Below are 13660 nucleotides of genomic sequence, written 5' to 3'. Positions count from 1 at the left end.
AACATGATTAATTATTTAGTATGACAAATATATTACAAAAATCATGGGTAATATAACATCTACTCCATATCGATACACATAATTCAATGTGTCATCGATATGTAGTACTCGTATAATATATATTTATGTAGTTTAACGTAATTTGTTAATTTTAAAAATTAAAAAATAATTTTTTTTTTCAATGTTACGTTGTTTGGACCCACATATAATGTTAATCATTGTCTAACTAACTTATATGTATAACTTATTGGATAATAGAGCCAATATTTGTGATATAAATAAAAGGAATAATACATTTTCACTCACTTAGAGCTCATTGGCAAGCTGATGGAGGATGAGCAAGCAGCTCATATGCTACTAAGCTCACTCCACTCGGGCTATGTTGAAAATTAGCTTGGCAAGAAAATCAAAGCCTTTTGATCGGATCGAGGTGGTGAATACTTGACCCATGAATTCAATGACCATCGGAATGAACACGGTATACTTTCAGAACTGACACCTCCAGGAACTCCGCAATGGAATGGAGTATCCGAAAGGAGAACTCGAACCTTGTTAGACATGATACGATTAACAATGGGTGTTAGCGATCTTCCTATCTCTTTCTGGGGACACACACTTCTAACCGCGGCACTAACACTGAACTGCGCTCCGTCAAAAGCCGTAGAAAAGACTCTATATGAATTATGGACGAAAAAACCTCCAAAGTTGTCTTTTCTCAAGATTTGGGGTTGCGAAGCATATGTCAAAAGGTTAATTTCTAACAAACTTCACCCTAAATCAGACAAGTGATTCTTTTTCGGATATCCAAAAGAAACCAAGGGGTATTACTTCTACAACAAATCCGAGAACAAAGTGTTTGTTGCTCGTGATGGTGTCTTTTTGGAGAAGGAACATCTTTCCAAAATGACAAGTGGGAGGAAAATCAAACTCAACAAAGTTTGAGAGGACGAGCAACAAGGTCAAACTGACAATCAAATATCTCCAGAAGCAACTGTTGGTATTGGTTACAATTAAACCAACAATGTGCAAAGTCAAAATGACAATGCAAATGCTTAGTCCATTACCCTACGTAGGTCGCAACGGCCAAGATCTCAACCAGATAGATGTCCCGGTGTTGTATTGACCGAGGATCAAGACATCCTAATAGTGGATGGAGATGAGCTAGAGACATACAAGCAAGCTATGACGAGCCCCGACTTTGCAAAATGGCGAGAGGCCATGCATGAAATCCGAGATGGACTCCATGTTTGAAAATCAAGTATGGAATTTGGTTGATTTACCCGAAAGTTACACACCTATCGGATGTAAATGGATTTTCAAATTGAAAACCGACAAAGATGGAAATGTATTCATTTACAAAGCTAGACTGGTAGCAAAAGGTTACAGGCAAATTCACGGTGTTAAATATGATGAAACCTTTTCTCTAGTTGCAATGCTTAGGTCCGTCTAGATTATCCTAGCGATTGCTACATATTACGATCACGAAATATGGCAAATGGACGTCAAAACCGCCTTCCTAAATGGAATTTCGGATGAAACTGTGTACATGATTGTAGGCGTCGTTCGAAGTGCGTCTACGTTAAAGCATGTTGTGAATATGCTTGGCACTCATAGGAAGTGGGAATTGACATATACGATTAGGGACACGATTAGGGACAAGGAAAGTAGGGAGCCGCCAACAAGTTTTTAAGGAACTTGTAAACCGTTCATGGATCATAAAAGGCAACCACGAAAAGGGACAACGAAAGGCAACGACGATTGATCCGTGAAGGTTACACCCCATTCATAATCCAAGATTACTAACTCCATATGGTTCGAAACCACCAAAGGAGGATCGGAGATGATGGTACAAAGTGAGTCATGGAGTCACATTCGCCCGTATTGGCCTTTACTCGATTCTTATTGTGAAAAGTAATCATGTGACCTCAAAGGCATACAAACAAAGATTCAATTTGCTCCAAACTATTATTAAGCTAAATTGGTTGAATATTAATGCAACATCTAATTCTAAAATAGTAGTGATCACTTGATTAAACAACAAGATTAAAAAGGAACCTAAATCGGTTGTCCAAATTATCTTATTAGGCGTGATTTTCAATTACATATTCTCTTTAACATGCAATGTGGTGATCATAATAACAATAGAATAAACATTAAGATTGGAAGCAATTTAACAATAATAACGTTAGTCAAATCAAATCATAACCCTAATCATGATATTAGCAATAAGAATAAAATAAGAGTAATTAAGTGATTAATTACTCACTTTTCACGTTTCCTTGAATTGCTAAATCATGAATAAACTGTTAGTAACTTCAATGAAAATAAATCAAATGGAAATTAAAGTAAATAAAAAGTAGAGTTGATTTGGTCCAAACCCTCAGTTAATTATACCTTTCATGCCTTGGTTTAAGTATAGAACTTCGGGTTAAGTATGGACTTCTTGGAGTGCTTAGGGGAAGAATGGTGTAATTAGAAATATAGGTTTAAGGCTTAGAATATGAGAGAGAGAGAGAGAAGAGAATGATTTTTGGTGTAAAAGAGAGGAAGAGAGAATGATTTGGTGATCAAGTTTGTTGATGATTGAAAAAAGGGAGATATGACCTCTATTTATAGGGAAAAAAGAGGGTCGAAGAATCAAGAAAAGATCGAGTTCGAATCGGAATAAAACTCTTGCGATAGACAGCAGTTTTTGCGGTTTTTGTTTTTATCATATCTTTTGATCTAGAAATTGGAATAAGATAAATAAGATATAGTTGGAAATATCTTGAAGTCTACTTTCTAACCCAATTAGATTCAGATTAAAATATTTTGTAAAATAAAAGATATAGCCGAAATAGTGAGACGGTGTCAGTTTTGGATAGAGTTTCGTATTTCTTTTATATCTTTTTCGTTATAGCTCGGAATTAATATTATAATATATCATTGGAAAGATAATTTCAAGAGCTATCCAAACATATAAGATTTAGATAAAAACAATGAAGCACGAAAATAATATCTGACTATCTTTGAACGTCTTTCAATTCGAATAGAATTAGGACTTTCAAAAAGAAAAGTTTTATTCAATTTCAAACTCTTTTATCTTATCTTTTCAAAAAGGATAATTAAGATATTTTAGAAACTTATAGAAGTTTCTAATTAATCCTCATTGTATTAGGAGTGGGATTTAAGCCTTTGGACCCTCCACATGATCATTGGGTCGTAGGTAAGGTGGGCTTAGGTTCGATTTAGACTCAGTTTAGTATTTTGGCCATAACATATTCGTTATAACTCGGATTTGGGCTTATAATATATCGTTGGAAAGATCTTTACTAGCCCCATCCAAATATTAAATCATTGGACTCATATTATGGACCAAAATAACCTGGTCTAAACGTTTTATAAAAAGAACACGAAATGAATGATTTTAATGGACATGAAATGAATTATTTTGGGTTTAAAGGCACGAAAAGGGAAAAATAAGTTATGGTTTGGTGAAATGGGTTAGGAATTGGATTGGTTTATGATATGCATTGGGAATGAACATGGATTTAAGCACTCCAAAGATTACATACTCAACCCGACTAATAATGGCGGTGAAAGGTTGTTCATCATCGGGTTTGGTTTTGGGGAGACATTTTTAGGTGCGTACAATGATACATCGTCAAGGTTTTGTCAACCAAAACAATGATGGGAAGGTATGCAAGCTTAAAAAGTCCATTTATGGTTTAAAGCAAGCAAACAGAAGTTGGAATATAATCCACGAGTCGATGAAGCCATCAATAAGTTTGGTTTATCAATAATCCAAATGAGTTTTGTGTTTACAAGAAGGTCAGTGGGAGTGACATCGCTTTCCTAGTCTTATATATTGATGACATACGGCTCATTGGAAACATCATTCCGATCCTAGAGTCTATAAAGGCCTGGCTTGGAAATTGTTTTTCAATGAAAGACTTAGGAGACACCCAAATACATATTAGGCATCAAGAACTACAGGGATAGATCTAAGAGGATGATTGAATTGAGCCAAAGTACTTACAAGCTTTCTGTGTTATGAGAATTTTTCGATTTTTCGCAGTATTCTTTCGATTCTAGTTGTGAAAGATATTTCCAAAATTTCTTACGTGTAAAAATCCTATGTTTTTGACGCAATACGGATAGTCTATCCAATGCGGACCTTTTTATGCATATGCCACAATGTTAATCAAAATTACGCACATGAATATTTAGAACTTTTCGAGTCTCATCCATTCATTCTAAATTATTGCCAAAATAAATTTTAGGAATTAAAATAGAAATCCTCCTCAGCAGAGTCGCCAAAAACTGTAGGGAATATTTCAAGCATCCCATACTTGAGCCCCACTATGATCATAAATTCAAGTATGGTGGCGTCCAAAGGGAAAGAAACAAGAGCAAAAGGGTAGCCAACAAGTTTTAGGAATAAACTTGTAAACCGTTCACATGTTGTAGGTTACACCCCTTCACGATCCTAGAGATCGCTAAATCCATAGTGGCCTAGAACCATGACCGAATATTCGGGGATGAAGGTACGAATCCAACCTAAAAGAGATTGAACCCGCACTAAAATAGGCTTCTACTTTATTTTTCTCATATTTATGTGGGATTTTTGACTAACATACAATCATAAGGTTAACCCTAAACCTGTTTAATCTACATTGGTTGATTTTTAATTCACATATAAATCTATTATTGGCGATCACTTGCATTAAAATCATATTAGCCTAAACCAAATTATTAATTATCTTATTAGGCGTGTTTTCAAGTACAAATTCCTTTTAAACCTGCAGAAAAGGGCATAATCAAGTAATAATAATAATATATATCAAGCAACATAATATTATTGACACAACAATCATCATCATAATAATCTCATCAAAGAATAATATTAATAGCAAGATCTTAGGCATGATGTTAACAAGATTAACAACAAATTCTAGCATGTCACTAAACAATAAAGATTAAAGCTTTATCCCTAACATGATATACGAAGTAAGAAATAGGAAGCACCCTAAACATGATACTAGAAAGAAATAAAGAATATCCTAAAACGACACTAGGAATTTATAAAATATAACACTACTAAAAATTAAGGTTTTTGCGACCGCCTCAAACGGTCGCTGAAAATAGCTAAAAATTCTCTGTTGAAAATAATTGCGACCGTCTACAATCGTAACTTGACAGTCGTAATTTACGTGGTCGCAAAAAAACATAATTACGACTGTTTGACGGTCGCAGATTTATTGCGACCGTCTATATTATTTGCGACGACTGGATTTAAAACAGTCGCAAATATTAATATTTGCGACCATTTGAATATCGGTCGCAAATCCGTCAAATAGCGACGGCCTAAAGCGGTCGCTAAAAATTTTTAAAAAATTAAAAATAAATGCAGGTAGTACCGCAGTACTACCTGTACTTCACAAGTTAGGCCCACCGCCACAGTTTCGCACCCAAACCAACCTCGCCCACCACGACTTCCCACCCAAATAACCTCCACCCACCGCCGCTCACAATACACACCTTTCACAACCTCTACCCTCCACCACCGCCCACCCAAAACAACCCTTAAACCTAAAAAAACTTTGCAATTTATCAAAAAAAATTACACCCTAAAAAATAAACCCGCAATCAAACTCAAAATCAACAAAAATACACAATCACCAACATATTTTACGAGAATAACCCACAAAAATTAGGCCCTAAAAAAACCCACTAATATCACAAAAAAAAAACCACAAAATTCACAGAAGTTTGACCCTAAAAAAACCCTACAAAGTTGACGAAAATTCAAAGAAAACCAACGAGAACTTAAAATCAAGGAAAATTGGCTTAAAATAATACAAACTATCAACGGTATGCGTAAAAATAATACGAACTCAACTATTTACTATTAGCGGTACCACCTTGTATACTATATGTGCAAAATAGTACGCAAGTCACCAAAAACGTATTTTGAGTAATATCTCGTCTATATTTATTACTAGTATTTTATTAATTATTTTTTTTCGAAATAAATATTGTATTAATAATTTCCTTTACAATCAAATTAATAATGCATTTAGATAAAAAAAAAATTAATAATGAATGCCCCACCCCATTGTTAGGTTTTTTTTTTAATTGTCAATGTATATTTAAATAATTTATTTCAAAATACATGTAGTGATTATTTCTACTACTAGTCTACTACACAATAGTAAATAGGTATTTTTGATTTAATTAGTTTCAAAAATTGTTTTAAAAATCCAAAAAATTCCATACATTATTTTGGTTGGTGAATGTGGGAAAATTTCAGATATTTTGAAACTAATTATATCAACATAATAATAAGGCATTGAAATACCCTATTTACTATTGTGTGACGTAGAAATTACTATATGTATTATGAAAAAAAAATCCTAACAAAAGGGTGGGGCATTATTAATTTGGATTGTAAAGAAAATTGTTAACATAATACTATATATGTATTTTGAAAAGAAAATAGAAAATTAACATTAAAAACTATAATTAATTGCAAAGATAGACGGAATATTCATCGAAATACATTTTCGAAGATTGGCGTACTATTTTGCTCATATAGTATAAAAGGTGGTACCACTAATAACATATAGTTGAGTATGTATTATTTTGCACACACCGTTGATAGTTGGTATTATTTTAAGCCAATTTTCCTAAAAATCAAACCAAAATTCTATGAAATTCGAACAAAAAAAAGAACAAATTAGAACAAAATCAACAAAAACTCAAAATAAAACCAAAAACAAAGGAATTCGAACAGAAACTTAAACAAAAATTGATAACAAAATAAAACAAACATGGAAATTCGAACGGAATACAATATAAAACCACAAAAATAAAAAATAAACAAAAACAAAATTTTCAGAAAAATAAACATACTTTTCATAATATATCTTCCTTTTAGGTTTATATGGTCAAATTCGACCAAGAAAACTCTAGATCTAGAATTTTTATGGTTGAATTTGACCATAAACACCAAACTTCGTGTGTTGCTTTTAACGGTGGGCTTTGCTTGTGACGGTGGTTGCTCAATTTGTTCATGGAAATTTGTTCATGGTGACTTAAAATCAGTCGCAAATTTCAATTTTTGCGACCATTTTTTAGACGGTCGTAAATAAACGGTCACAATTTGACCGAATTCTAGTAGTGTAAACATGCTTTCTAAAAGAAATAGAGTAATTGAATTACTCACTTTGAAGCCTTGTACCTCTTTCTATCAAAAGAATACACAAGTTAGTAAACTTCAATAAAGTATTAAATTAAACAATTAAGCTAAATAAATTAAATAAGGATTTCGGACCAAACCCTCAGAAATTGTCAACCTTTCACGTCTGAGGTGAAGACAACTTCGAGCTTGGCTAGGTGTGTTAGTGTCTCGTGATGGATGTATTAGGGGTGAGCTAACCGGGTACCCGGTCGAAATTTTAGGATCCGGACTTGGAATTGGTTGGACCCGGGTCCTAAATTTCGGAACCGGAATTAAAATTGGCTCAACTGGATGGAATTGGAACCATCGGGTACTGGTTCCGGTTCCGGGTACCCACTTATGGATATAATTGTTAAAATATAATACAAATTATAATTCTTATTTTAGTTAGGTTCATTTTTAGCATTTAATACATATATTTATATATGCATAAGCTATTTGTATTTATGTTAGGTATTAATTATACTTTTTATTGGATACATTCAACATATTTTTATTATTTAAAATTTATTTAGTTTATCATATTTTGGGTAACTGGGTACCTAACCGGTTCCGGGTCCAAAAAGTTAAGAATTGGAATTGGAATTAGTTATAATCGGGTCCTACCCGAAATTGGAACCACCGGGTCCAATTTTGGTACCGGACCCGCCGGTTCCTAACCGGTTCCGGTTCCAATTCCGGGTACCCGGAATTTTTGCTCACCCCTAGGATGTATGATGCATTTTGAAAAGGCTAAGCTTAGAAATCAAGGGAGAGAAAGAAAAAATAAGCTTTAGCTTAAAGAGAGAAGAGATGATTGGTGATTGTTGGTGATCAAGCTTGTTGATGATTGAAAACAAAGAATAACGACCCTATTTATAGAGAAAAATCATCCAAAAATGATCAGAATAGAGTCGAATTCAACTCGGAGTAAAACTGATTCTGTTGCGACACTTCATCGCGTCGCGACAGACCATCGAAGGCTGACGCGGGTGAATCAGAGCCATCGTGCATCGACAGGTTTGTCGCGCTACGTCATAGTGTATTGCGTCACATCAGGGTGCCTCGTGTTATGTCAGGGAGCATCGTGCTGCGTTGTTTGTAATGTGCTTGAATCCAAGTTAGAGCTTTTTCTGCTCGTTCATTTGCGCTCGATCAAATTGCCTCTTAGTGTACCTGCATCTATATTCTAGGACCATAGGACTTTGCTGATGTTCTTCTTAGGGTTTACCTAAGGCTTGGTGTTATTTAACATTGTGATTTCCTTGACTTGAGGTTGACTCAATGTGTTTGATATGTGTATAGACTCAACTTGATGTGATATGACACGACATGACTTAATGTACATGACTCGTGTGTGCATTGTAATATGTTTTTGCAATTGAAAATGCAAAAAAGCAAAAATTTTTCGTCATTTTTTTAGAGGGCACCGGCTTTCTCCCAAAAAAGAAAGACATGAAAAGAAAGAAGTAAAGTGTTTGAGTGTTTGTGGTGCATGTTGAATGAGCGTAGTCAAATGTATGCGTCGATGTTGTTTCTCATGGTGCAAGGATTGTAGCATCCTAGGCTATCTCAATTGTTGACTTGATGATGAAAGTATTTACGCACCTTAGGCACAGAAGCTAAGTACTTCAAACTTTGTGATGCAATGATGATTGTGATAATGAGTGATTCTGATACGTCAAGGCATGCTTCAACGTTATGTTAAGATTTCATGAAAAATGTTTCCTAAGGGAAGGTTTATTTGGTCATGAATTTTGTGATGTGTGTGAAAGTGACACTAAAGTTAGGCTGCAAAGGCTAAGCGTGTGGAAATATTATTTTTTGAAAAGAGCCAAATGATGGTGACTCTCAGGCTAAATAGGCTAATGATGTAGGGATCAAGCCCCCAAGTCTAGCTCTAAAAGGATAGGGATGAGCATTGGAGATCCCTTAATATGATCATGATATGAGTGTAAATGTGAATGCATTTTATTATGGTCGCACCTCAATGTGAGGTTGCCTACGTATCCGTTAGGAATCAGGCCGAACGTAACTTTAGCCGATCCTTGCACAATTGTGTGTACACAGTACACCTCAAAGAGGTCTCTGAAGGGTTATAACGTGGTTAGGCTATTGGATGAAGAAGAAGGGGATAAAGGTTCAAAAACCCTAAATAAGCCCCATAACCCAAGATGTGCAACCTTGCTTTTGAATCTTTGTATTTGTATGCTTGAGGTTTCTCACTTTTGAACTCTCTTTTATTTATATTTTTGCCCTCTCTCTCTCTCTTTTATTTTTCTTTTTGGCTTTTGCATTTTTTTATTTGATACGTGTGGGCTATCCTGGTCACGCGGTCGATAAGAGACGCAATCTGAGACGTGTTCATGTTAAAGACATGTTCATATCAATGACATTGGAACACTTGCCCTTTTGCACACTTGTATTCCTATTGGATTTTTTTTGAAATTTTGTAACATCACTCAAGCTTTTGTATTTGGAGATTGCATATATTGCACACCATCCCATCCCAAAGTTAGGTAGATATGTGTTGATCGGAACAAAACTCGATAGACAACAATCTTTGCGGTTTTTGTTTTTATCATATCTTTTGATCCAAAAATTGGAATAAGATAAATAAGATGTCGTTGAAAAACTCTTGAAGTATACTTTTTAAACCAATTGGAATCAAATAAAAATATTTTGTAGAATAAAAGATATAACCAAAATAGTGAGACGGTGTCAGTTTTGGATAGAGTTTTGTATTTCAATCATATCTTTTTCGTTATAGCTCGGAATTAATATTATAATATATCATTGGAAAGATAATTTCAAGAGAAATCCAATCATATAAGAATTAGATAAAAAAGTGAGGCACGAAAATAATTTCTGACTATCTTTGAACGTCTTTCAATTCCAATTGAATTACTAGAGGAGTTTTATTCCATTTCAAACTCTTTAATCTTATCTTTTCAAAAAGGATAATTAAGATCTATTAGAAGCTTATAGAAGCTTCCAATTAATCCTAATTGGATTAGGAGTGGGATTAAATCCTTTGGACCCTCCACATGATCATTGGGTCGTAGGTAAGGTGGGCTTAGGTTCGGTTTGGACTCAGTATAGTATTTTAGCCATAACTTATTAATTATAACTCGGATTTGGGCTTATAATATATCGTTGGAAATCTCTTTCCAAGCCCCATCGAACTATCCAATAATTGGACCCATATTATGGACCAAAATAAAATGGTCCAAACGTTTTATAAAAAGGACGCGAAATGAATGATTTTTATGGACACGAAATGAATTATTTAGGGTTTAAAGGCACGAAAAGAGGAAAATAAGTTATATTTTGGTGAAATGGGCTAGGAATTTGATTGGTTTATGAAATTTATTGAATGGAACATGGATTTAAGCACTCTAAAGATTACATACTCAACCCGACCAATAATGGCGGTGAAAGGTTGTTCATCATCAGGTTTGGTTTTGGGGAGACATTTTTAGGTGTCTACAGAAGCCCCCACTTTGACTGAGTTTGTAGAAACGTTAGTTTCGAAAACGATAGTCAAAGTAGTCGATAGGGACGGAGAATGATTTAAGACGTTCTGCGATCCTAAATCACTCTGTATACGCCGATACCTGCAGAAAAATGTTAGTTCTATAGATAAAAGAGTAAAGGGATAGAATGTGTATCTGACACCAGTGTATCGGTGACGAATATGCTCGATGGTATCTGAAACTAGTGTATCAAAGACAAATGAATTTGGTAGTTTTCTATGGTTGAAGAAATCCACCAGATGATGTTGTTGAGATGCTTTCCATGCCTGAGGAAAGCCGACTGATGAGTTTGGTAGCTTTATATGCTTGAAGAAATCTACCGGATGATACTTTCCATGCTTGAGGAAAGTCGACATATGAATTTGGCGGCTTTCTATGCTTGAAGAAATTCACTGGATAATACTTTCCATGCTTGAGGAAAGTCGACAGATGATTTTGGCAGGTTTCTATGCTTGAAGAAATCCACCGGATGACACTTTCCATGCTTGAGGAAAGATTTGTCTGATGATGAGATTGCAAGTCTCCGTATATCAAGAACCTTGCGCCGTGAAATGATGGTGGTTCGATTTTCCCCAAATGTGGGCTGTAGATGGTTCGCTTGTCCCCGAACGTGGGCTGTAGATGGTTCGCTTGTCCCCGAACGTGGGCTGTAGATGGTCCGCTTGTCCCCGAACGTGGGCTGTAGGTGATCCGCTTGTCCCCGGACGTGGGCTGTAGATGGTCCGCTTGTCCCCGGACGTGGGCTATAATTGAGACCTGCAAAATAAAATTTGCCAAGGGACTCGTATAGACTATGATTGACTTGACCAACTGACTTGACCAAGTTTGACTTGACACGACATGAAATGACATGTGTATGTCTTGTGAGTGTGTATAGTTTGAGTGTGTGTGTGTGTGTATATGTATGATTCGAGTGTGTGTGCAGATACAAGAAAACAAAGATGCAAAAGCAAAAATTTTCCGTCATTTTTGTCATGAGTGGAGGGTACCGACTTTCTCCCGAAAAAGAAAGACATGAAAAAAGTTTTATTTTCGAACTTCCCTCGATGAGAAAATTTTGAAAAAGTTTTTGAATTTCCCCAAAAGAAAAGTTATGTAAAAAGGGAAAAAGTTTTGAACTTCTTCGTTGAGCAAGACGAAATGAATCGCATGAATTTTCTTCTTGTCAGATTGAACTGCTCGTCTTGAGTATAATGTATGCATGATGTATGTTCTTAGGCCAGAAGGCTACGAATAATTACATTATGTGACACGATAGATGACTGAACTTAGGTCATGGAGCTTAGCATCATATATGGTGTAAAAAATGATCTTTAACGTTACTTAGGTCTGGAAGCTAATCATGTATATAGATGAAGTGATCGATGAGTATCAAATAATGAATGTTACTTAGGTCAAGAAGCTAAGCACGATATGCGATGTATGAAACAATGAACATTGCTTAGGTCTAGAAGCTAAGCAAGTATACAATGTTTCTTCTAATGAATGTTGTCTTGAAAGAAGATGACATGCACAGTGTTGAAATAAGATTTCATGATAAAGGGTTCTTAAAGGGAAGGATGATATGGCTATGTATGTGTGAGTGAAGTGTGCGAAAGTGATACTACGGTTGGCTGCAAAGGCTATGGTGATAGAAATAGATGAGAGAAGAGTCGAGATGGTAACTCTTTTAGGCTGGGGAAGCTAAATGATGTGGGTTCAAGCCCCCAAGTCTAGCTCTAAATGGGTAGGGATAAGCATTGGATATTCTTTGACTCGCATGCATAGATATGAATATGAATGTGGCTGCACCTCAATGTGAGGTTGCCTACGTATCCGTTAGGAATTAGGCCGAACGTAGCTCTAACCGAACTACGCACAAGTACATGTACATCTCAAAGAGGTCTTTTGAGGGTTGTAATGTGGTTAAGCTGATGGTTTAAGGAAGAAAACGGTAAAAAAGGCTCAAGACCCGAGAGAAGCCCCCAAGATATGCAATTGTGTATTTGAAAATTTTGAATTCGCAAGTTTTTATTTTTATTTATTTATTTATTTGTTTAGTTCTTTTGAATCAATGTAGGCAATCCCGGATCATGTGGTCCATCACTCACTTAGCATCATGTTTCTCAGGCAAGGTACCAAGCACTCGATGAGAGACGCAATTCGAGACGTGTTCATATCAAAGACATTGGAACACTTGCCTTTAGACATTTTTATTTTTAACTTGTTTTTGAGTGTTACACAAATTGCACACCTTCCCATCCCAGGTTAGGTGAATGTGGGTTGAAGAAATAAAGGTCAAACACTAGGCGAGGCTCAAAGTGGTTGACGAAGAAATGGATATGTGATTCAAAATGGTTTAAGGGGAATGACAGGGTTGCAAAGGTGCCTCAAATCATTGGTGTACCTTGTGTTTAGTTCGGCGATTTTTTTTTATTTTTTTTTGTATGAAAATTGCTATGATCGAGATATAAAGGAATAATGCTCATATTATTGATGGAAATGGCATAGAGACATAAGGATAAGGAGAACCTATGCTAGACTTATTAGGGGAAAGGGTAGAAACAAAAGAAGGAAAAAAACATGAAATCTTGTATGGAAACTTGTCTTGTGCTTCGTCTTCATGGATGCTTATGAATTACTTGTTACCTCCTAAAGGGACAAGAAATTTGCAATTGCTGATGCTTTGATTGGAAGAAAAGAAGGAAGGAATGACGTTCCCCTTATTCTTGCAACTCTTGCCTAGTGATTCGTGAATGCATTGACTCAATACTCGGATTGGAAAGAAAGAGTATATGAAAGAATTTTCAAAACCAATGGGAAATACTCCACTCATTCCTATAACGACGGAAAACGACGCATGCATGGTCCTAGTATACGATCATAAGCAATATAGTGCATTACTCGAAGACAAAGTATGTGCAACGACTCAACATGTATGATT

This window comes from Chenopodium album, chromosome 25, assembly GCF_948465745.1.
Source record: "Chenopodium album chromosome 25, dcCheAlbu1.1, whole genome shotgun sequence".
Taxonomy (NCBI): domain Eukaryota; kingdom Viridiplantae; phylum Streptophyta; class Magnoliopsida; order Caryophyllales; family Amaranthaceae; genus Chenopodium; species Chenopodium album.
The sequence above is the reverse complement of the archived record's forward strand: the minus strand, read 5'-3'. Positions refer to the sequence as shown.